This window comes from Strigops habroptila, chromosome 11 (assembly GCF_004027225.2).
Source record: "Strigops habroptila isolate Jane chromosome 11, bStrHab1.2.pri, whole genome shotgun sequence".
Taxonomy (NCBI): Eukaryota; Metazoa; Chordata; class Aves; order Psittaciformes; family Psittacidae; genus Strigops; species Strigops habroptila.
In genome coordinates, this window is record NC_046360.1 from 19,860,425 (window position 1) to 19,883,277 (window position 22,853).

The following is a 22,853-nucleotide window of genomic DNA, read 5'->3' on the forward strand; positions in this document are numbered from 1 at the left end:
CTTATACCATCTTTTCCATCAAGTACTAAGTCACTGTCATAGCGATGCTTCAAAAATTTCAGCAGAAGCCTTTCCTGTGCATACATTTGTAGGAGCATTTTTGGGTCAGATATTTCCTTGAACTGAAAAATTCGATACTTAAACCATCAAGACAATACCAACATCATAAATATTATTATAGATTTAGAAATAGAGCTTCATCAGTAGTCACTTCGTTCTGCATCTTGGCTTGAAGAGCACCATAGCGAATGCTTTGGAGAAAAACTGCTGCAAAGGAGAGAAGCCTGAGAAGCCTGTGATCTGGAAACACCCAGCTACAGGGGAGGGTTCCTCAAACTCATTTCTAGCTCTTCCTATAGAATATAAACAAGTGAAACCTTAATTACAGTAAGCTTTCACATACAAATGGAATAGATGTAGATTTAAGAAAATGTGGAAAGCAGCAATTTACTTTGGAGTAATGTAATTTTATTTAATTGCTTCTAATTAAAATTATTTTACAAATGTAAAACAAAAGTGGCTATTAATTCTCTGCATAAACTAAATTTAGCTATCCATCGAGTAGCTTATTCACAGTGTTTACTATAATTATTGCAATACTTTTGTAACTTGGATGATTTAAAAGTTTCAGGACTTGATACCAAATAACGGTTTCTGCTGCACAAAGCAAAATAACCTTTCAAACTCCTGGTGCCTTTGTACTTTGAATGTGACTCACTAAATTTACATTTTGTGAAAGTACATGTGGGAGTAAAAGCACTTATGTATTATCAAGGAATATGACATTATAATCCCATGAAGTTACTACTTATGGAAAAAAATAAAACTGTTCCCATTCTCTTCCATAGCAAAGTGTGAAGTGAACACCTTCCATTAACTTCACCTTCTATTAACTTTATAAAGGACACTTAGTATTTCTGCATATATTTAACTTTGCTTTTAACACAAAGTTTTAAAATTGTCCACAAAGCATAAAAAAAAAAAAAAAAGGAAATATTTTTCCATAAAAGTTAACTCATCTGAAAAGAATTTTTGTATTTAAAACTATTCACTGATTTGTGTCAAATCTGACAAAAGGATGTGGCCACAAGTTGGGGTGGAAAATTAAACAAAAACTATGGAGAACACTCTGCAACCATCTGTATTTTATAACACAGATAATTCAGACCGAGGTAAAGCCAAAAAGGGTAATTTCTTTAACTCCTTCTCTTCATCATTTTCCTTATCCTCTCTCCACATTTTTACTACCCAGTTTCTTGTGTGAGTCCTCGAACACCAACAGACCAACAAAGCAAATGCACTACAGAGTCAGTGTGCCACTTTTAGGTGATGTTTGCTAACTTTAAAGTAAAGCCATTATTGAACTTTACTTCCAAGGCATTTTCTCCCTGCAGAGAAGCCATTTCATTCACCAAATTCTTTCATACTCAAAAGTCACAGTCTATCACAAGAGTCACGCGCGATTCCTTTCCCAAGGAGATGACCTGAACACGTGGTTGAGCTGCCCTACGTAGTTCACCCCACTAAGGCTTGAGGCTGTACCTCTGGAATCAGACACAGAGAAATGGAAGGCAACTGCTGGAACATCACCTGCGGGTGGGTGCCAACCAAACTGCCAATCCCCCTGGCACCAGTGTTCACAGCTCAACTAAGCAGAACTGGTCTCAAGAGTAAAAGGGTTACCTTTGGGTTTACTGTGCCAGTTTTTTCCTCGCCTGCTTACCCCGAGGGACTAGAGCAGTGCCCTGGAGATCAGGCATACAACTGTGATAAAAAGTATTGGGTTGGAAAAGGGAGTTTGATTGGAAAAAATAGCCTTAAAAAGCAAACAGTGCACAAAACATGAAATACGGTTACAGGCTAAAAGCTCAGAAACTTCTTGAAAAGCTCCTGTCAAGGACCTCCTTCTGGAAATCAGGAGACAGACAAGGTAACAACCACACACCCAGCTCCCTCTCAGATGGGAAGGCACCTGACACAGCCACAGTGTGTGGAAACAGAGATGCTTTTCTTTTTTAAAAGAAAAAATAACTTTGGCAGGGGGAAGAAAGTACACTCCCATTAGTTAACAATTCTGACAGCACATAACCACTGGTTTCATCACAGAAACCAGTTCAAGAGCCTCCTAAAGGCCTCTGTGCACGGAAGTACCAAAGAAACAGCTGCGCAGGGCATGCTCTAGTGTCACCACCGCGCTCAGGTAGAATCTCTCTCTCTGTTACATGAATACAGTATGCAGAGAGCACATTTAAAAACTGGCCAAGATTACAAGCAGGAATAATGAGTTAAATCACAAAAACAATGATTCAAAAGTGCCTGTTTTGAAAATCTGAAAACTAAAACCTGGAAAATGTACTGTTCCAGGGAAAATTCTGTAGCACTGGGAGGATACTCCCAAGGAAAGTTAAGGTTTTTTCTTCATTTCAGCAATTCACTAACAAATCATTGAGTCTCGATCCCCTGAGCATCTTAGAAGCACTTTTAGAGCATTAGTAATAGGTAATTTAATTTCCCTAGTTGATTTCTAATTTCTAATTAGGTTTTAATTCATGCTATAACTTAAACTTTCATTCTGATAGCCTGTATTCTTAAGGAAACAGGAGTTCCTCTTGCTAAGCTAAAAGTTTTTACAGTGAAGAATGCTGGATTATGGTGTTCTTTCTACTTGCTTAGCATCTCCCTCAACCCATTCTAAAATAAACCAACGTGTTTATTACGAAAACACTCTGGTTTGCCCATATCTGCTTATTCTTCTCAGCTGGCAATTGGCTTGATTTTGGAAATGTTTCATCTCTAAGGCGAGAGTTGGTAACGTTCCATGAACTACTACATCAAGCCACATCCAAAGATCCTCTATACCAGAAACCTTCTCTTAAAATAGTCTGGTAGAGTTTCAACATGGAACGCTGAATAAACGCCTTGTTTCACTGCTTATTACACTGAAAAGGTATGGTTAACAGGGGCTCATTGCCTTTATTTGACTGTTCCTAGCTATGGACTGCTGCAGTATTTGACTCTCTGAAGGTCTCTGCAGGACATCTTCTTCTACTGTCAAGCTAAAAATAAAACACAAAATTTGAAGGGAAAAAAAAAACAAACCCTGACAAACAAACAAAAAACCCCCAAATAAACCAAAACTCAAACCAAACAAATACCAAACCAAAAAACACCCCACACAAACCTGCTGCTTTTTCATTATGATTCTTAGTCCATTTTCTATTGCACCAAGCAGTGCCCTGCTTGCTTATTCTAGTAACCAAGCTTAACATTACTAGCGTGGTACATCTATCTCCAAGATCCCTTGTGATCTTAAACAGACTAGAACAAGAACTAGAATTAGGGTAGAACAAGAGCTGGAGTAGAACAGAATCAGGCTGAAATTGGAGTTCAAACAGAAGAAAACATGAACAGAATTCCTCTCCTGTGTCCCTCCACCTGCAATGCAGCACACTCCCAGCCCTCCCTCCGGGATTCCGGCAGCAGCAGCAATCTGCTGAGGAGCAATCAGCTGCACCTTGGGAAACCTTCTCCTGCACCAAGCCATATTGTCACTGGAGAATCATCTCAGGATCCCCCCAGGTGCCTGTGCTGGGGAGGAGAGTAACACACTGAGAAACGTTATTCCTTTGGTTCTTCGTCAAATGGAAGTCCGAGTTTATGCCTTACGCCCCACAGATTTTCTTGTCATGTTTCAGTTTAACTTGTTTTGTTCTAAAGATTAGAAAAAGAGAGAGTCAAGCAAGAAAACATAAAAATCACTCAGATTTCTCTCTCCGAGATATAGCACTGCCTGGATGGGGCTGACTGGACAGCACCAACCCTCGCTCTGCCCCATGGGGCTTAAGCAGCATTGCTGCCCTGCTGTGTCAGCGATTCCTATGGCACTAACCCTTCACACCCATACAAGTAAAACAAAGCAATTGGAATTGTTTCAGTTCATATTTTTTTGAAAGAGCAGTACACATTGTTCATGCTAAAGATACGCTGGTTTTCTTCAGTTTACTGAACTCATTAGAAGCAAATATGATGGCAATCTAATTTTGTCTGCCACAAAACAAACCGCAGATTCAGTTTTCAACATCCAGCCAAAAGCTTTTCTGGTTATAACTCGAGTCTAAACTTACACAGCATGATCATTACCATAAATAATCTTCAAAGTGTCCAGAAAACAAACTCCCCCCTTTGTAATGTATCATTAGAAAACCCCAAAGAACTAAACGTTGTCAATTCAGCTTTTCTTTTACTTTGCTCTTAAGGATTTTGAAAGACCAGCTGAAAAGTATTCCTCCCACAGAAACTGAAGAGTTTAAACTAACCAAAAAATGCTTCCCAATGTTTTTTTTCAAGCATACCTTAATAAAACTCTCTGAATAAAGTAAACTTGAAGGGAGATAAATGGTGTCTTCAAGGATAAAGAATTAGGGAAGGGCTCTAAGCATCACAAAATGATACTCATGTTTCATCTCAACTGATTTTGTCTACCTTATCATTAAAAAAACCCAAAACAACCTTGACTTTCATCTTCAGGAAAAGAGAACAAAATATTATTTTAAAATCTGACAGAACAATTTCAGGTTAATAATACACATGTAAATAGTAAATGTGCAGATAATGGGATTTGTGTGAAAAATCTAAAAAGCATCGCTCTTCATTAAATTCAAGATAATCAGCACATTCTGCTGGAGATTCAATTAAAAAGCAATATTCTAAATTTATTACTCAGCTGTAAATATTAATTCTGTTTGCATGCAAAACAATATAAATCTGCAGTAAACAGCTAAATCATTCTAGAGCAGTTCTGAACATCAGCCCCAACAGCACCAGGATACAGAAACAACAGAAGAGCCATAACACCTGGATACTTCGAACGTGGTACAAGGCATCGTGCCTTAGCAAACCGAGTTAACTGGTAACAACTAATGATAACCAAGAGGCACAATGAAAAAACACATAGTTCTTTGGTTATCAAATGCTATAAATCAGTGCTTGAAATTTATGTTAATTCTTTTTTTTTACCATATGGGAGATGGGAAGGGGCTGTCAAAACACAATACTGATGAAAATTTCCTAATCAAGCTTGACAGATAACCAAATAAACAGACTGACAGATAGACCGAAATTGCATATGCCTCATTTCATTTAAAAAAACCCCCAACAAACTAAAAATAAGGTCTTACTAATAATTATCACTATCACTACATCTATTATAGCGGCTATTACAGCCCCCCCCAAACTTCAGCATGACATGCATTCGACAGAAAAACAATGAAACCAGAGAGTGTATCACCCTGGAGGGCATGGGAAAACCAAGGGGAGATGAATCAAATCCCAGCATCTGTCTCCCCTACTTTTATTACTTCCTTAATGTCTTTCAGGCGTCCTGACAGTGCTGGCGAGCAGCATTGCAGCAGCGTGAAGCACCTCGTGGGGTGAGCTGCCTCACCGGGCAAAGTAAATGAAGGCAAATGTACAAAGATGGGGACAGCAGGACAGGGAATGAAGATGGGCTTTCAAAACTTAGTTCTGGCTTTTCAGCCCAAGCCTGGCAGCTGCTCCGGAGCTCCTGCCATGGGGATATCCAGCTCCAGCACAGCCAGGGAGCGGTGCCCCTGCACATCTCCCTGCCCACGGAGCCTGCGGGACAGGAACTCCAGCAGGGCCCTACGCTACAGACTCACCTCTAATGCTTTCCTCCCCCAACTTCCCCTTCATTATTTTCATATTCTCTATCTGGCATCTAGAAACAGCATAATACCAAGTCTGAACTTCATTTCTCCATGACTAGAAAAATATTTTTGACTCAACAGATGTCAGCAAAATTTTATGGAGTGAAAATTGAGTAACAGATGGTGAGGTCTGAGGAGTTCAAAGAGGCTGAGTTTTATTAAAAAGGAAATTTGAGGAAAAGAAGTATTTTGCTGGAAATATTGATGCAGTGTTTAAGCAAATGTAAAAGTATTCTCATTTGATAGAAAATAGTAAGTTTAAAAAAGAAAGAAAAAATAAAAGTATTCATGCCATAAACCTCAGAACACTGAAAAAGGCATTTTATTCCACTTTCTTGTACTGAATACAGCTTTTTATCCATGGCATTGAGGTTCTCAAAGAAGAATAATATACTTCGTGGGAGAGAAAACCCCCAACCAGCAAACTGAAAATGACAATGACCTTGACGAAGGATGCTGGACAAAATACATCCTTTATGTGACACATAAGTTATTGTGAAAGCAAGTTCAGGAATACTTAACATGGGATAGTATAGTTTGGGATAACTATTTAAGTATTAAACAAAATTGCACGTAATGTCAAACGCCCTATAGGAAATGAGACCGAGGATTGTTAACTCCTGCCTACCATTAATTTATCTCCTCTTTTTCAGTTTTGCCTCTTAGAACAGTAGAAAAACATTGTCACCAATGTAGTAGAGACAGAGAGTCAATGAAATGAAAAGAACAGCATAAACACAATTATCATAGCATAATAAGATTTCTTTCCCTATTCCTATGGCTTTCAGGTCTTTTTTTTTTCCAGGTGATGTTTTAAACATTTTATCACATCATTCAGAAAAAAATTAGGGAGGCAAGTAGCAGTTTCAGACTCATGAATCAGGCTCAGCCTGCATCAAAGAGAAAGCGGCCATGCCCTAAGGAATAGTAGTCAGTGAGCTACTTTAGATGTCCATGGGGAAAGACTTTGAGAAATCTAATAGTTTCAGAGCACTTATCTGTTCTCCAGCTGAGTTGTGTGCACACAGGTCAGTTCAGAGCTGGGACACAGCCTGTGATAACTACACGGCACTGGTACAGCTCGCAGGAGGCCCAGCAGCAGGGAGCGCGCAGAGGGAAGCACGGGCAGAGCCAGGCTCCCAGCTGCGCACTGAACCAGGCACGTGCTGAGCCCCACCAACACGACTTACCTGTGTTCAACACAGCGCGCCTCGCATCTCTCCTACCAAAAGCCTGTCGGAAGCTAAGTCCAACTAATCTGCTCCTGGTGCAGCACAACTTGGAGTTTTGGTACTGTCTTGGACTGTCTTTAAGTACACTCTGACATTACCAGTAGTACAAGGATAAACATTCAGCTTAAGTTTGACAGAGTGATAAAAGAATCAACTAACTCAAGCCTACACAAAGCAAAATATCCTCCTCGAGTTCTATACTTCAGGTTTTGGTACAGGTACAAGCTATTGAGAGGCAATGTTTAGCTTTACAAGTCACCCATCATTCCTTCCTCTGTATCAACATATTTATCTGTTCCATTCAGGTATCTTACACTTGTTCAGAGAGACCAAATAAGAACAAGGAAAATTCTTGGATCTGTGTTACTACCAAAGTAATTTAGGTGCTGTTTATTAGAGCCCTCCAGCCTTCACAAGGAGAAGAGGCATTCAGATAACTGATCAGATTCAAGCATCCTGACAGCACATACATATTGTCTAACATACATTCACAGTGCTTTTAGACCTAACAATTCTGCAGCTAAACAAGAACAAAAAATAAAACATTAAAGGGGGGGTGTTAATTCCTCCTATTTACAGGCTTCTTTTAGCAGTTTTCCGTATCAGTTAAAATTGAAGTTGTTTCTTATTTTCAGTGATTCAAAAATCAAGTGACAGAAATTCAGCAGATAAATGAGTCTACCTTTCCAGAGACACATAAGAAAATGCAGCTTATGCATCTCAGGGCTCTTTTAGAGCTATTCTTTATCTTCTGAAGGCAAACACGACGATCAGTCTACAAACCTCCTGAAGTAATTACCCAAATACCTCCTATCTTCAGCTCTTTGGGATCATAGAGTTTTCAAAAGAACTCTGAAACGTGGACATTTTGGTTTTTCAAGTATTCAGTGTTAATGAAGTGAAAATATCACTCCAAATTTCAAAAAGGGATTTCAAAAGCTTGACCCAAGCTGATAGCCTTGGTTTAGATTTTCATTTCTGGATATTTAAGATAAAATGGCTCAGAACTGGGTGTTCACTGTGTGTTTTTTAAAGGAAGGCCCATAGTGTACAAGTTCATTATAATACTAAAGTTGAGCTGATAGCGCAAGGAATGATCATCAGTTGAAAATTTACACGAAATCTAGATTTAAGCCCTACACAAGAGGCAGATCATTATTTAGAAATATTCTAAGGAAGGTCTCATTCTCATCAGTGCTGATGCTGAAAGAAGCATTCCTAATTCCCTCTGTCACATTTGAACCTGTTAGCTGTGCTTCTGTGTTAACCTATTCACCCTGTGTTTTGGGTATTAATAGCTAAGGAAATACTTCACTTGGTGCAACTAACAGTCCACTGGCACTGCACAAGGGTACACTCAGAAAAGAGGAGAGTATTTCCATGAGTAGACCTGGCTGAGTACACAGGGGCAGGGGATTCATGTTAAAAACAATAATTCACAGGTAACTGAATGTTCAATGTCAATGATACGGGGCCTTGGTCCAATCTGTCAGGCCAAACCTGACAACTGCCAGCACACTTTATTGTGCAATCACCCAAGGAAAAAATATGCTTTGCACAATCTGATGGAACCTTCTTATTTTCCTGCAGTGAGAGGCAGAAAAAGTCCATCTAAAAACGCAAGATCATTTGCCAATGGATTAGGAAAGAAGGAAATTTGTATCGATATGCATAGTATTCCCAAAATGGAATGAACTTACTTAAAAAGCACTGGTTAGAAGCATCATTTTAAGGACACCTCAATGGCTAATTGTTACCATATTGCAAACAGAAGTTTCTGAAGAGCTGCCTGTTGAATGCTTTCACTGACAAGTTACTGTTAGGTAAAATACCATGTCCATGCTGCACGAGGTTTGTATTGGAGAGCATATTACACTGAAGAGATGCTATTCTTGGTCCAGAATAAGAATTAAAAGAGTTATGTGGGAGTTAAATCTGTCAGTTGTTAATAGTTCAGCATGGAAAATCTTCTGAATAATGAAAATCAAAAAATACTTTTTTTTTCCCCTGGCTTATACCAATACTATATTTGTTACTGTGTAGTACTATCTTTGATGAGAATTTATGCCATTTAGAATACTGGTGTAAATACACTGGTGCTAATGGAATTGAGTGAACACACTGTTAGGCAGGACTGAATTAACTGGAATTTATACAGAAATTCAGGGCAGCTCCCAGGTATTTCCACAGTGAATGCTGTACCCAGTTTAAATTTACAGGCCATGCTCTGTGCACTGGGAATGTCAGTGGCTTTCTGAAACTAGTACAACATTTGTGGTACCGCTCGTCACCATCGCTGACACTCTGAAAGATGCACAAGTCATAAGGAGACAAGTAAACTCCCGCCAAGTGCAGCTTTGCATTAAATGCCTTCTTTGATGGGAGCTGAAAGCACACTGTTCAAGATGATCATTAAAAAAAGGAACCAAACAGCTCTGGGCTCTCTGATTAATTGCTCTACTTAGCTAATTTGATAAGCTCTCAGTCACTTTTCCGTGCCTCCTTCACTGGCTTGCTCTACTTTGTAAATTCATCTATTTATGAACACCTGCAGTCAAAAGCCCACCTCTACACAGGTTATGACTCTTATTTATACACGGCATTTTTTAAAAGGTCAATTAAAAAAAAACCCTAACATCTTGCCACAAGGAGCATTGCTGGGCTACAATAAGGCAGGAATTCAATAAGGGTCATAGTAAATACACGCAGCACTCCCTGCACTCTCCAATGCTTCATTCCTGCGCTATGCAGTCATATAAACTGCATTCTTCAAGAGAATTCTAATAAAAATTACATTACAGCAGACAAAAGATGACAAATGATTCAAAGTAATTGCAATCCCCAAACCACATTAATCAGATAAGCCATACATCAGGAGGTGAATAATAATGCCAGGTTCCATTTAGAGTACCATGGGTAGCTGAAAATAAACTGGGACTTCACAAAGAAAGCTCAGTATTATTATACCACATTAGAAGCATGTAAAATGATAAAACTATGCGGGGGGGGGGGGGAGGAGGAGGGGGAAATTCAGCATCATCTATAATGGATCTATTTTAGATACTAAAAGATTCCCTATGTATTTATGAGGCTAGGTGTGTGACCGATTCACAACTGATAAGACATCCATTTATACTTGCAGCAGTTCTTCGTGCAGAGCAGAACTCTTCGCAAATAAAGTACAAATACAAAAGCTGCACTGCAGTAATGTTGAAAGGATGAACTATTTTATTTTTTAAAACTAGTTGTACTGATCACTTTAATTCATCTTTCTGATTGCTATTCATCCTAATGCTAAATTAGAATAAAAAGGAAGCACCAAAAATTTTATCAGACTATGAAGATTTTAGACACCGGATTTGTAATTCCTTTTCACAACATAGTCTTCGTGTAGAATTTTCAATATTCTGTTTTAATCATCATTTTCTCCCTCTTAAAACCTGGACAGCATAAAAGGAATTTTTCCATCCAAATCAGAAATCTAAATTCATCATCCTTGATAAAATGTATTTAAAAACATTAGACTGACAATAATACTGTCAGACTTGCCTAACTCATAAACACAGTCTGCATCAGTAAAATTTAGCTATAAGCCCTTGAGATTACAATAGTTTCTTGTATTTGTTGTAAAAACTATTTCAGCAATGCCAAGCTTGGGGCCTTATGCAGTAACTGTGTGCAGAAGAATCCCTGCTTTAGAGATCATCTGCAAGGCTTGCAGTGGATTACCGTTAGATGGACTCCAAAATGATGGACACTTCTATCATACCTCAGAGCACAAAGTACTGGTCCAGTATTTTAAAACTAAGAATATAAGAAAGTAAAATTATTAATAGAGCCATTAACTGCCTTTCTGGGGCTCCGAGATTAATTAAATTGGCAGAATCTATGCTAAGATCCTTACAGCCTTTCCAAACCTCCAGCAAGCACCGGCAAAATTGTAGAACTGCTTCAAATATCACTATGTGGTATAGAAGACTTTGCAAAAAACTCATGCATTACATGGAAAAGTTGCTAGAAGGAGGGAAAAGTGTAGAAAACAGACCAAAAACTGGAAATACAGAAACTTTGGCACAGAAAGACCTGACAGATGTTAAGCTTTTGTTTCTACATTAACTCTTCTTCCAGAGTGATGAGCAATTAAACGTAAGATGCAGTTGAGCAAGGGCTTGTCCTTGGCCATGATCTGCAAAGATGCACATAAACCTTTACCACTAGCTCTTCAAGACCCTGCAAACCAAGCTATTCCCATGGGTAAGTGTGATTATTAAGAAGCCGAGGAACATCCTAGGATTAAACATTTTTATTCAGGAAGCAGCAGTACATTTATGAATGTGACCGGACTCTCCAAAACACCAAGAAGCAGCTTAACTGAACGTGTCTACTGATTCCCTTGACAGCTTAACAAGGCAGATTTTCAATGGCTGACTGAACTTAAGTGAGCTAGGGAAGAAGATTAAAAGACTGTGTCCCTCAAAGCCTTGGCCACTCCTCTGACATCTCTAATCCCATCAGCCAGCTAGGGAAAGCTATTTATTAACTTTTGGTCTCAAAGGTAGCGATCACTGAATAGCACAGACATCCTTTGGCAGGTAAGAGAGAACATATGCAATAAGAGAAAAAAAGAAAGGAAAAAAGAGGGGTGGAACCACATGAAGGTTCAAGTTACCTTGAGTAAAAAAGCAAGAGGAAAATAATGAAACGTATGTATCAGTAAATCCAGAAATACGGAAGGTGTTTTCTACTTAACAGCTCACAATATCCCAGAACATCATTGGAAACCATTTGATAAACACAAAGCTTCATTCCAAAGGTTTCTTTTCATGTCCTAATAAAAGGGATAATTTGCTAATATTTGCAGAAGGGGAACAGCAGAAATGTGTGCTGCTTTGGAGGAGCACACGGGCTTATTTTGCCTCTACAAAATGAGTTTACGAGATATTTTTAACCAAGTTATTTTAAGAAGTGCCAAAGAGTTGGCAGCCATGGAAAATGACTTAGCATAGATAAAGAGCCTGAGGACATGAAGCCTGGACAAAATGGGATTCACTGGGCCTTCTGTGTTACTGTTTGCACCTCGTCATCTGGGGACCAGTCATGAATTAGAAACAAACTACAACAATGTCCCTGTCGTCCCTGCCTGTAATTTTTAAGATAACTGTTGAATCTTTGAGGCCATTCTCAGTTTCTTCACAGATTTTTAACACTAATTTTGCGCTGGATGTTGGATAAAACTGGAAATGGGTCACTAAGTCAGTAGAAAAGATAAAGACTAAAAATCCTGTCAGTGTGTTTATGATCATTTCAAGTGACTGACTGACAAAATAACCTACTATCCCCCAAATAGTGTATAACTTAACAAGATGAAATAAGGCTTACCATGAACATAGCGCACAGCGTGATGCAGTCTTTGTGCCACAGCATATGCAAGCCCTAATAAAAATAAAGAAAAAATAGTTTCAATTTTGGAAATATAAATTATTACTAGATACAGTGAATGTAAAATCAGAGCTGGGGAGAAGAGTCCAACCATTTAAAAGCTTCTGGTTTCATTTAGATCCAGATGGTTTTATTGCACCATTAATAAAATTAATCTCTTCTCTTCTTTATTGCTCCCTAAGTGCCAACTTAAAAGTGACTCTTTAAAAGAAAAATTTAAAATATCTAACACACTGAAGTGTTAAAAACTGTCTAATTACAAAAAAAAAAAAAAAAACCATATAATAATACCTGTAAAAGCTATTACACTTGTTGCCATTTATAATTGTTCTGTGGTAGCATTGAGGTCTATAAGCCTTAAATAGAAACGGTAACCTCAATTTTTCTTAGAATCAAAGATTATGAAGGGCAGAAGGTCTAGTAAGTAAATACACACATGAACCAGGGTATATGAAAGTTTTACTGAGTTACTTTTGGAGGAAATGAAAACAAACCTCTCTGCCAAGAATTACATCAAGACAAACACCTAGATATCCCTCTGGTTCTAACTACAGGGTTATTACATTTTCAATGGAGAACCTATTTTAAAACCTTCTGGAAATGATTTTAAGCAAGCAGAGACCATAATACTGTGTGCATATCATATTTGTCAACCATCTTGCCATTAGCTAGGGAATTATTTCCCTAAGCTGTGGGATTTATACCACTACACAGCAATGACAGCCATGGAAGAGTTTCAATAGCATTTTCTCTTCATTCAATAGCAACTTCTCTTTCGCCTTCTCAAAGTGCTGTTGGAACATAACAAAATGATCCACAAACTGAATGTATGAATGTACGCTGCACTGTTAACAGCCAAAGAGTGATTCTTTGAATCCATGAGTTTCCCTGTGAGCGCTGCACACCCGCTCACGTCAGAAATTAAAAGGATGATACAACTTACTGGAGAGTCAAGGCGGAGTTAGGCAGGTGATACATCAAAAATGAAACTAAACCTAGCCAAAAAACCCCACTTGATAGAAGTGCCATGGAGTACAATTACTACAAGTGAACAAAATGTCTGTCTTTCATCCTATGCTAACACAAATACTTGCAGCAGTTCCAAGTCAAGCACCTTGCTCCACTGCCTGGGCTACCAACATCACTTTTACACACTTATTCTGGTGTTTTCCCAGTATGGAAATACATGAAAATGGCTGAAAACTAGAGCTCTATCGTATGGATTGCACAAACAATACCGGAGCCAAGCAATAGCAGTTCCTCTTCTCCATGAGCTGGCAATGCAACCCACGCAATGGATACCACAGATACCATGCCAGGCAATCTGCAGGTAACTCCAAGCAGCAAGGATGGGGAAGCCCAGCAGAGGACTCGATCAGCACAGCTGCAGCCGCAGTGATGGCAATACTGAGCTCTGTCTTGTCTACACCACAGCTCCCAGTGCTCGCTATTGGAGGCTTAGGCTGCAAGAAGTGTCCTTCTGCCCGACAGCACAGATACACCATTAAACCTCTGTCTGCCTCATTGGTAAAGCACTTCCAGCTCTTTGAGACTGGGTTTGAGTCTAAATTCAGCAGATAACCTGAAACTGCTCAAATAGTAGGGTGATAAATTCAAACAAACATGTCAGTGTTCTCAACAGGATTTATCTGAATATAGAAGACTCAACATTTTCAGACTGGTAAAGACAACAAAACCATAGCCCAGATTTGTAAAACTCTATGTCTCAGAATAATCAATGCTAGTTTTCAAATGCATTGTTGCTTTGATCAGGGATTACTTAAGGCTCCATCAGATCATTATTTCTTTATGCTTTCATCTGGCATTCCCAGAGTTTTGGAAAATTATAGTTGGGAAAGGTACCGCATGTTGCTGTAAAATTCCCTGTAAAGGAGCTGGATCTGAGAAAGCCAGTCACTTGGGGGGGGGGGAAGGAATAGATTAGATTCATACAAAATTTATTGTTAAATAAAAACCCTCGTGCTTCATTTGTTTCCCTAAGTGGCTTACTCCATTGCTGGAGCAGAAACTCCTTATGCCTGCAATCACTCCCTTGCTACAGTTGGCTGAAGGTAAGAATAGCCACAGCAAAACTGGTAATCAAAGAATTCGCCAGAGGGAGAAGTAGTTTATTGATTTTTCAAGACTGGTTTTGATGAGGGAAAGGTTTCATCTTCCTAAGTCAAACTGAAGATTGAACTATGAAGAGATTGATGGGAGTTCCCATTTATTCGATATCCTAAAAATATGAAAGTATCACAGAGGTGGCAATGGCAGACTCTTCATTGACAACCCAGCTTCTTATGACAAAGAAAATAAGGTACAAGAGCACAATTGATTAAACCATAAAGGATTCTTCCAAAAGGGGAGGAGAAGGTAGGAAAAGGCTTTTTTGTCCCTCTTTCGGTCAGCTTTGGGATACTCACCTGTTGTCAAATGCCTTGACAACTCTGTATTTCATTTTATAGAATCCCCATATGTACTTTGTATTGTGGGCTGCTTAAGCGCCCACATTGTCATGTGTAAGTCACAGCAGCTACAATCTCCAGCCTACTCCAAGACCTGTATCCCTACCTGGGGTTTCCACACAACCAGGATGCATCACTACATCCTCCTTGCAAATGATGCAAGGGCAGAACTCCCATGTCTCCAAGTTTAATGAACAAATCTGAAGATGATTAAAGACTGGTTGCAGATACTCAGAAACACACCAGTTGCAGACTTACTGATGCCAAGCAAACCCTGTAGAATACTGCACAGTGCCTCCTTATCAAACTCAGCACAGTTGCTGTGTGTGCCTGGTCACCCAGCCCATGCCTCCTCTCAAGGCAGCGGTTCCATCCTACTGTTACTTGTTTGGTGGGGTCTTGTTTGGTTTGGTTTTTAAACATTGATGAATGCTCAGGCAAACAAAAAAGGTCTGCAACTATTTTATCATTTCTTAAACTCACTTGTAATGTTGCAGTTAAACACATTTTTTAACTCAATCTTGAAGATGATTTGGTACTGCTAAAATTGTACCATTTATCCAGTATTCTACGGCAATTTTGGAATAGCACTCAGTAAGGTTTATTTTTAGTAGGTGCACTTCATTCACACATTCTGTAGTGCTGCTCAGGGATCACTGATCTATATGCATGACTGCCGTGATAAGATCTGGCAACATTCTTTAATAACTGTTTAAACTGTTCTAGTCGTGTGCTTCAAGCAACATACAATTATTCCAACACCTAAAAAGAGCTTTTCCACTTGCAGTATTTTCCACTACTCAATATGTGCACCCTTGCCATCTGATAGTTAAGATTTTCCATTATTTCCTTTATTTGATTCACTCCTCTACAGCTGATGGACAAAGCATGTACATGTAGTTCGCAAAAGATAGCTTAAATGTAACGCACAAGGGCTAAAATGAGACATTCTTCTTTTGATGCACAATTCCATGAGGATCAGGCTCAAAAATATGTTGCCCATTATTACGTATTTATATAAATACTGAGAATGATGTCCATAAAGACAAAAATTAGAAAGATGACATCAGTATTTGGCATGACACTGAACAAAGCCAAAATTCATACTGTAGCTTGGACAGATCAAAGTTAATTTGGATTTCTCAAGTTACAACAAATTCCAGTAAGATACGTTCACTGCAGCATGCTGAATATGTTCCTACTTGATTTCTGATGTCCTAAAATGCTGCTACTATACAGTATCATCTCTTCAGATAAACAAAATAAACTGAATTTGTTAAAGTTAGCAGGGATGCAGATTCTGAAACAAGCTTTTCTATTAACAAAAGGCAGCAGAGCTTTGGCTGAGGCAGGGATAAACGGAACAGGCAGCTGTGCGAGGACTGCCTCTGGGCAGAAGGCATCCTGCTGGGCAGAGACCCCAAAACCCCACTCCACTTGGCCCTTGCATCCTAACCTAAAGTTTATTAATACTTGAACACCGAATGAATTAAACTCTAGACCAGGTAAAGCAATATGCCACTTTACAAAGTGGATACTCTGGCATATTATATACACAGTATCAGGGCTAGGGCATCAGCAAAAATTCCATGATCAACTCTGCATCTGCAACTCAAGTTGGCAGAGAAATAAAATCAGGAAAGGCAAATTACAGATACTTGGAAAATACATTACCATGGAAGGAGGAGAAATTACTTTTTAATCTTTTTTTTAATTAAATGGTTATTGTGAGGGGGTCTGTCTTCACTACCATCCCCCTGCCATAGCAGTAGAGACCCCTACTACACCTCCAATTGTTTCCACCTTCTGTAAATGTAGTATTATTCCAAGCTTAGCTTACACTGTGAAATACATCTCACCCTTCTTATAATTCCCTGGGATTTCAGTATAAGTAATTATAGCATTACAAAACAAAACTGACAGCCTATGTGTTAGCTCAATATGTCAAAACGACAGGCAGTAAAGCCTCTAGGTGGCTGTGGTACATCTACTGTCATCTCTCATCAGATGATGAGCTGAAAAAGCAGCAAGTGATGGGTTCCCTTGTTCTATTAAATGAGTCAAGGGCGTTCTTCTAAAGAGGTTGTTCTGGCTCTCAGACAAGGCCTAGCTAGAAATCTAAGTGGAAACACTGCCCCATAGCAGTCTTCTACCTTTTCAAACACGGTGCTTCCTTTTGCAAAGTGACTGACATTCAAATCAAGGTGAAATTTTAGGCACCTAGAGTTGCTCTGGAAGGCAGGAAAGGGCTTCAGGCATCAGCCAGACAACATTGCTTCTCTACTTGCTCATGACAGTTCTAGACACATCAGATGCTTTATTTCACTAGTGACCCAAGCTGCTGGGGATGAGAAGTCAGCAGAGCTGCTGATAAAAATGTTACCATGTCCAAACCACACCAGAAGGGCCCCTGCCTCAATGTGACGCAAGAGCCTTGATTGAGACTTCATGACGTACTGCATACTCCTTTGGGGATGCTCTGGCAATGGAAAGCAGTGGTAGAGGGCACAGAAAAAAAGGTTGGGGTTTGGTTTGTTTGGGTTTTTTTTTCCTCATTTCTTTCTTTACCTTGTCTTTAAAGACACAGAGTTAGAATGATAAAAAAAAAAGGCATTCAACACCTAAGACAAACACCTAAGAAGACAACTTTACCTTAAGCATACAGTAGATCCAGAAAAATTTGATGTTAAAATTTAAGTACAGTTGTGCCTTTAGTTGTTGCAATATTGTGTCTGGTATGGTTAGTGGTTTAAGACATTAACCTATCTTTATTCGAAGGTCATCTTATTGTGGATTCAAAACAGGAGGGGGAAAACAATCACATAAGGGCCTTTGAAGGGGTTTGTTCCCTGACGTATTCGCTTTTAACATAAATAATGGAAGGGGTATTTAAGATTTTAAGTGCTGGAATCAAAGCCATGTATTTCAAAAGAGTCCAGGTGATACCCAACTTTCATGTGCCTCAATATTGTTCGTATTCCCAGAGGTCAAACTTCTACTCTTCCGAAACTGGTTTGGTTATAAAAACGTTTAGTAGTTTCAAAGGCATAGTCCCATCTTTACCACAGACATATTAGACAGACCTTTTACATATTCCATTTTATTTCCAATAAATGGGGCTGGATTTGAGGCAAAACTCAAACAACTTCCAAGAAAATAAAACAATTCTGACTCAGCTTATCTGCTAACTCCCTCCCTGTATTTATCAGCACTTCATGCAAAGCAGTTATTACCAATTCCTTTAATAATTTGGCTCTCTGATTCTAGAGCATTTTCTGGGCTAGAAGAATCCTCAGATAACAACAACTATACGATATTCCAGGGCTTTACACCTCTATTCAACATAGATACTAGAATGTTTTCTCCCAGAGATCAGGGATCCAGTAACATTCTAAGACAGCTTAAGGCTTTTCAATAAACACCCTATGAAAACTAGTTCAAACAGGAATTAGATTCATTTCCTATAAAGTCTCAAAAAATGAAATTTGTGTTTGAAAAATATTTTTTTAATTAGGAAAAAAGCCACATATTTTTTTATTTCTGAAAACACAAGTTGAGAACTAACAAAATGCTGCTTTTCAGGCATTCCCAGCTGTAAATCACATTTCTTACGCATGGAAGGCAAGCTTTTGTCTACTTCCAGTGCTGCCCATGTGCAGCCAGCTCCCACCTGGCTAAGGGCACTTGGAAAGGGAGCTGGGTGGAGGATCCACACGTTGCTAGCTATGGCCATTACCTCTGCTGTGAGGCAGCCTCACACTCCAACAGCACAGATACACTAACACCCATCTCCTTCTGCTAAATCAAACCTGTCATCAACTGTGTGCCAAAAGGAGGAAAAGAAAAATAAAGAATTTTTGGGGAAGAAACGATGTGAGCATAGGCTAGGATGGCTACAAATAAGACAGATGTACTTGCAGCAGACAAAAAAGTACATAATCGTGCAGAGTACAAGAAAAGGTGTTTGTTTTATCACACAAAGCAATGCCCCCGAGGCTTCTGCATGACAGTGGCAGCTGTCCACAGGGGACAAGCAAGACCACAAAGCAAGCAACCTGCTTTAGCAAATAAAGAAAATAAATACAGCTGAGTTGCTCACTTCACTCAACAAATGAAGTTTAACGGCTACAGTCACGCAACAGGTAGTGTCTTTCAGCAAGCTTTTTGGAACCAAACCAGCTCTGGGATAGAGGAACCCATCGCTCTGCCTCAGTAGTCCTAAATTCACCAGCTAGGAATACCTATTACCCTGGTCCTGGGGCTGAGCCACTCCTTTGTTTCATCTCACTTCTGATTTTTCAACACCTATTCCACAGAACAGGAATATCATGCCAAAGCCCAAGCACTCCACTGTAGCCATTATTAAAAATTATATATTCCTCCCAACTTACTTTTTGTACGACATGCCTTGGGAATGTTTTTTACTTCCCTAACTGTATAATGAACAGTTCTCCTTAGACATGGCCCCTTTCTCTCCTTTCTACTTTCTTAATATATGCAAATGCACAACAAGCGTCCTCGAAGCATCTGACAAACCTGGATATCGATTTCTCATTAGAAATCTCTGCAGCAGCTCTGGGAACCTCAGCCTCCCCTCTGTGATTTTGTTAAAAGGCAAAACAACAACCACGTTCAGTGGTCAAGGAATCATTGAGATTTTCATTGTATGGATGTATTGGGTTTAATTTATTCATGAAGAAATCTTTTTAAAGGCTCTTTTGGTGGCAGAGGATTTAACACAGTTATGTAATAACTGGTTCAACAGCTTCCCCCACCATGTACTTTGCTCTGCATGTAAATTTGTTTGAAGTTATTTCTAAGGCAATAACTCGATATCAAAAGTTTAATTTCAGAGTGTGACAGATGACAAATATCTTCTTCCTATTTAAGTGCTCCCCCCACAGTGCTATTCTGGTCTGTGCAGAAGAGAAACGACTGACTGAAGGAAAAAGGAAAACAAAAAAAGAAAGAGAATTAGGAAGTATTTTCATAATAATCTCGTCAAAAGCATTTTTCAAGGTTTTTCCATTAAAATCCACATTTAAGAGAGAATTATTAAAAGGGGAGATGAAGCTACACTCCCCAAATTATGCTGATTGAAGTATGTTCCTTCCTGCTATTCCTTTTGCAATGCATCACTTTGCTGTCCCCTCCCAAGGGAAAAAGCATGCATTTAGATTTTCTGCTAGCTACACTGATTGTCAATACCCTTCTGACACTGCAACACAGGAACGCTGCCAGGCTCTCCACGTATAGAGAGGACTCATTTCTGCAACCTTCTCTTAGAATAAAGGACTGTAACAAGTTCAACGCAGCAGTTCAGCATGTGCTTAAATGCTGAACTTGGACATATCTCAAAAGCTCGTAGTACTGCAAGCCTTCAGGTAAGAAAGATGAATCAACCTTCACATTAAACCCATTGGCCTGTCAAGCATGACTGTTAACCTTTTTAGTAATGCAAAGAAAATACGTTTAATCGACTGCTCTGCTCGCTGTCAGACCAGATGCTGGCAAGGGCATCTGTGATTCTGACTGCATCACAGGCTGGGCGATGCTATTAGTGAATTTTGACCACACTGCTACCTTTTCAAATAGTAAAGGATAATAAGAATCTTATTCATGTTTCCTTTTTACCTGAATATCACTGGGTATTCAGTGATATTCTCAGCTGATGTGCACGGGAAAATAACTGCGTTCCATTTGAGAGACCCTCTCTCAGCCACTAGAGACAACTGCACACACTTTCATTCAACCCTCCAGAGGAAAGGGCTCTAATTCCTTTCTCACTGAGTTTTGCTGGCTGGTGGAGCACACATCCTGCTGGACAGAGGTCACAGCCATGGTCAAGGCCTGCCAAGGGATAACGTGCAGCTTAGCTGAAGATCTTCTCACAGCAAGTGAGCTATAAAGCACTGGAATTCCAGCAGCTCGCCAGGCAGGCAGATCCTAACCGTAAGCATCTGATTGTGAATTTAGAAAACTAGAAGCACCCCCACCATTTCACGCAATGCTGTCCCACACCTTCTTCTTGTTGTATCCATAGACACGATTTGCAGGACGGGGACAAGCACAGCACCATGGGACGGTCTGAGCTCCGGTCCCCACAGAAACACAGATACTTGGGTAGTGCTGCTTCATAGTAATTTAGACTGTGTAACAGTGTTACTGCTGGTTCTGGGGGATGCTCAGGCACCTCTGCTCAGCATCCCACTCGCATTGTGGACACAACGAGGGATTTCTGCAGAACGTTTATTCATCCATAACATAAAGATGCCTGCCTGGACCAAAAGTCTAGCATTGCTTGAAGGAGTGGTCAAAGGAGGTCCTGGAAAGCAATCTAAGCATCCAAACATTCAGGTTTGAGAGAGGATTTACCCCTCTCCATTGGCACAACTGCAGTTAAACTGTTTTTCCGACAAAGGTCTACCTGCAAATTCATTTATTTTCTCTGTTAAGATCTTCCAAAGCACCAGGAAAGAGTGGTGACAACATTCCCAAGAGAGATTATACAGGTAAAGATGCCTTCCAGGATTTTCTTAATGCAAGTTCAATGTAGTTGGTTTTCCCCTCACTTATAGTAATCCATAGACAGTTATTCATTGCAAATTATTATTGATTGCACATGCCACAGCTCCAACTATTGCAAGGTACCTTGCCACTGTAGTCCCATACCACCTAGTGCTCTTGCAGAAGTAAAACGAAAGCAAACAGGAGCATAGGCTACCAGAGGATTTGCACCCACTCGATTGCTGTCCATAGGCATCGTGAAACCCTGAACATTATAGGCTGCTGCTATGTTAAAACTCTTTCAGAAACGAAAGGCTGGAGAAATGAAACACATTCTGATCACAGTGATCTCTAGCTACTGCATTCTAGCACAGCAGTACTATCATTCTGTCCCGTGTTACAAACACAGTAACTATCAGACACAACTGCAGCTCCAACACAGCTTTCAATTGTGTCTTGGCTGATTTTGTCCCCTCTGGTTCAAGGAGAGAAAAAAAATCATTTCTCCTCTGTGCAGGACAGCAGCATTGCTTCTGTAGCACGTTGCCCACTATTAACAAGAAATCTGACATGGAGTTTGTGAGTGGATATATACTTATCAGGAAAGTTAACAAATATTCCAGGAAAAGCCTATGAGGCAGAGAGAAAGGCTGTCAAACCGTCTGTAACAAAAAGTTTAGAGTTCCTGGTGTTTATTAATATTTAGCCACCCTCCTTAAGATTTGTTGTTTATTGTTCTTTTCTGTATTTCTAAAGAAAAAGTCCCCAAGTTTTCTTGATATAGACCAGAAAAACAGTGCAGGTAAAAGGAAAACTAAGCCTGATGGATCACCTCTACCCCACTAGAAGCATAATACTTGGATGTCATCAGCTTTCCTTTTCATTTTCCTTTCCTTCCCTTCTTTTTTCTGTCTTGAAAAATATTTGGTCAGGGCAGACTGAAAACTGCCTAATGAAATTCCAAAGTAGTAGAGGCAGAATTATCCTCAAATTATTTCTGGTCTAATTCAGGTTGCCCAAAGAAGTCGTGAATGCTCCATCCCTGGCAGTGTTAAAAGCCAGGCTGGACAGAGCCTTGGGTGACATGGTCTAGAGTGAGGTGTCCCTGCCCGTGGCAGGGGGTTGGAACTGGATGATCTTAAGGTCCTTTCCAACCAAAACCATTCTATGATTCTAACAATTCTTACAAGGAACAGGACTATAGTCCTGATAAGATGGTATTTGTGTAATACAGAAAGATGAACTGCAGAAAATCAGATATTTCTGAATCCTTCCTCTGATCTTGGAATTCTTACAGTTTCTTTACAGCAGCTGTTTTCTCCACACCACCACCAATAGCAAGGAAGGTAATTCTGGAGCATGTGAATGCCTCTGTAAATGACTCTGCTGGCTTTTTATGCGAGACGTGTTATGCTTTGCCTGGTTATTAATGCAGCAATCAATTACATTTTCTTTGATTAACTAAAACACAGAAAATATTT

The 22,853-nt window shown here is 39.5% G+C and overlaps 1 protein-coding gene across 4 annotated transcripts in view; it reads right to left on the bottom strand.

The window, feature by feature from the left end:
• The window catches only part of ATP2B2 (ATPase plasma membrane Ca2+ transporting 2), a 412,410-nt gene that overhangs the window by 294,044 nt on the left and 95,513 nt on the right, over positions 1-22,853 (bottom strand). For 3 of the 4 annotated variants that reach the window (XM_030501304.1, XM_030501296.1, XM_030501297.1), the window contains exon 2: positions 12,338-12,391. The exons of the other annotated variant lie outside the window; for it this stretch is intronic. The gene's annotated coding sequence lies outside the window, so the exon portion shown is untranslated. The remainder of the gene's footprint in view (positions 1-12,337; positions 12,392-22,853) is intronic. 4 annotated transcript variants of the gene reach the window in all.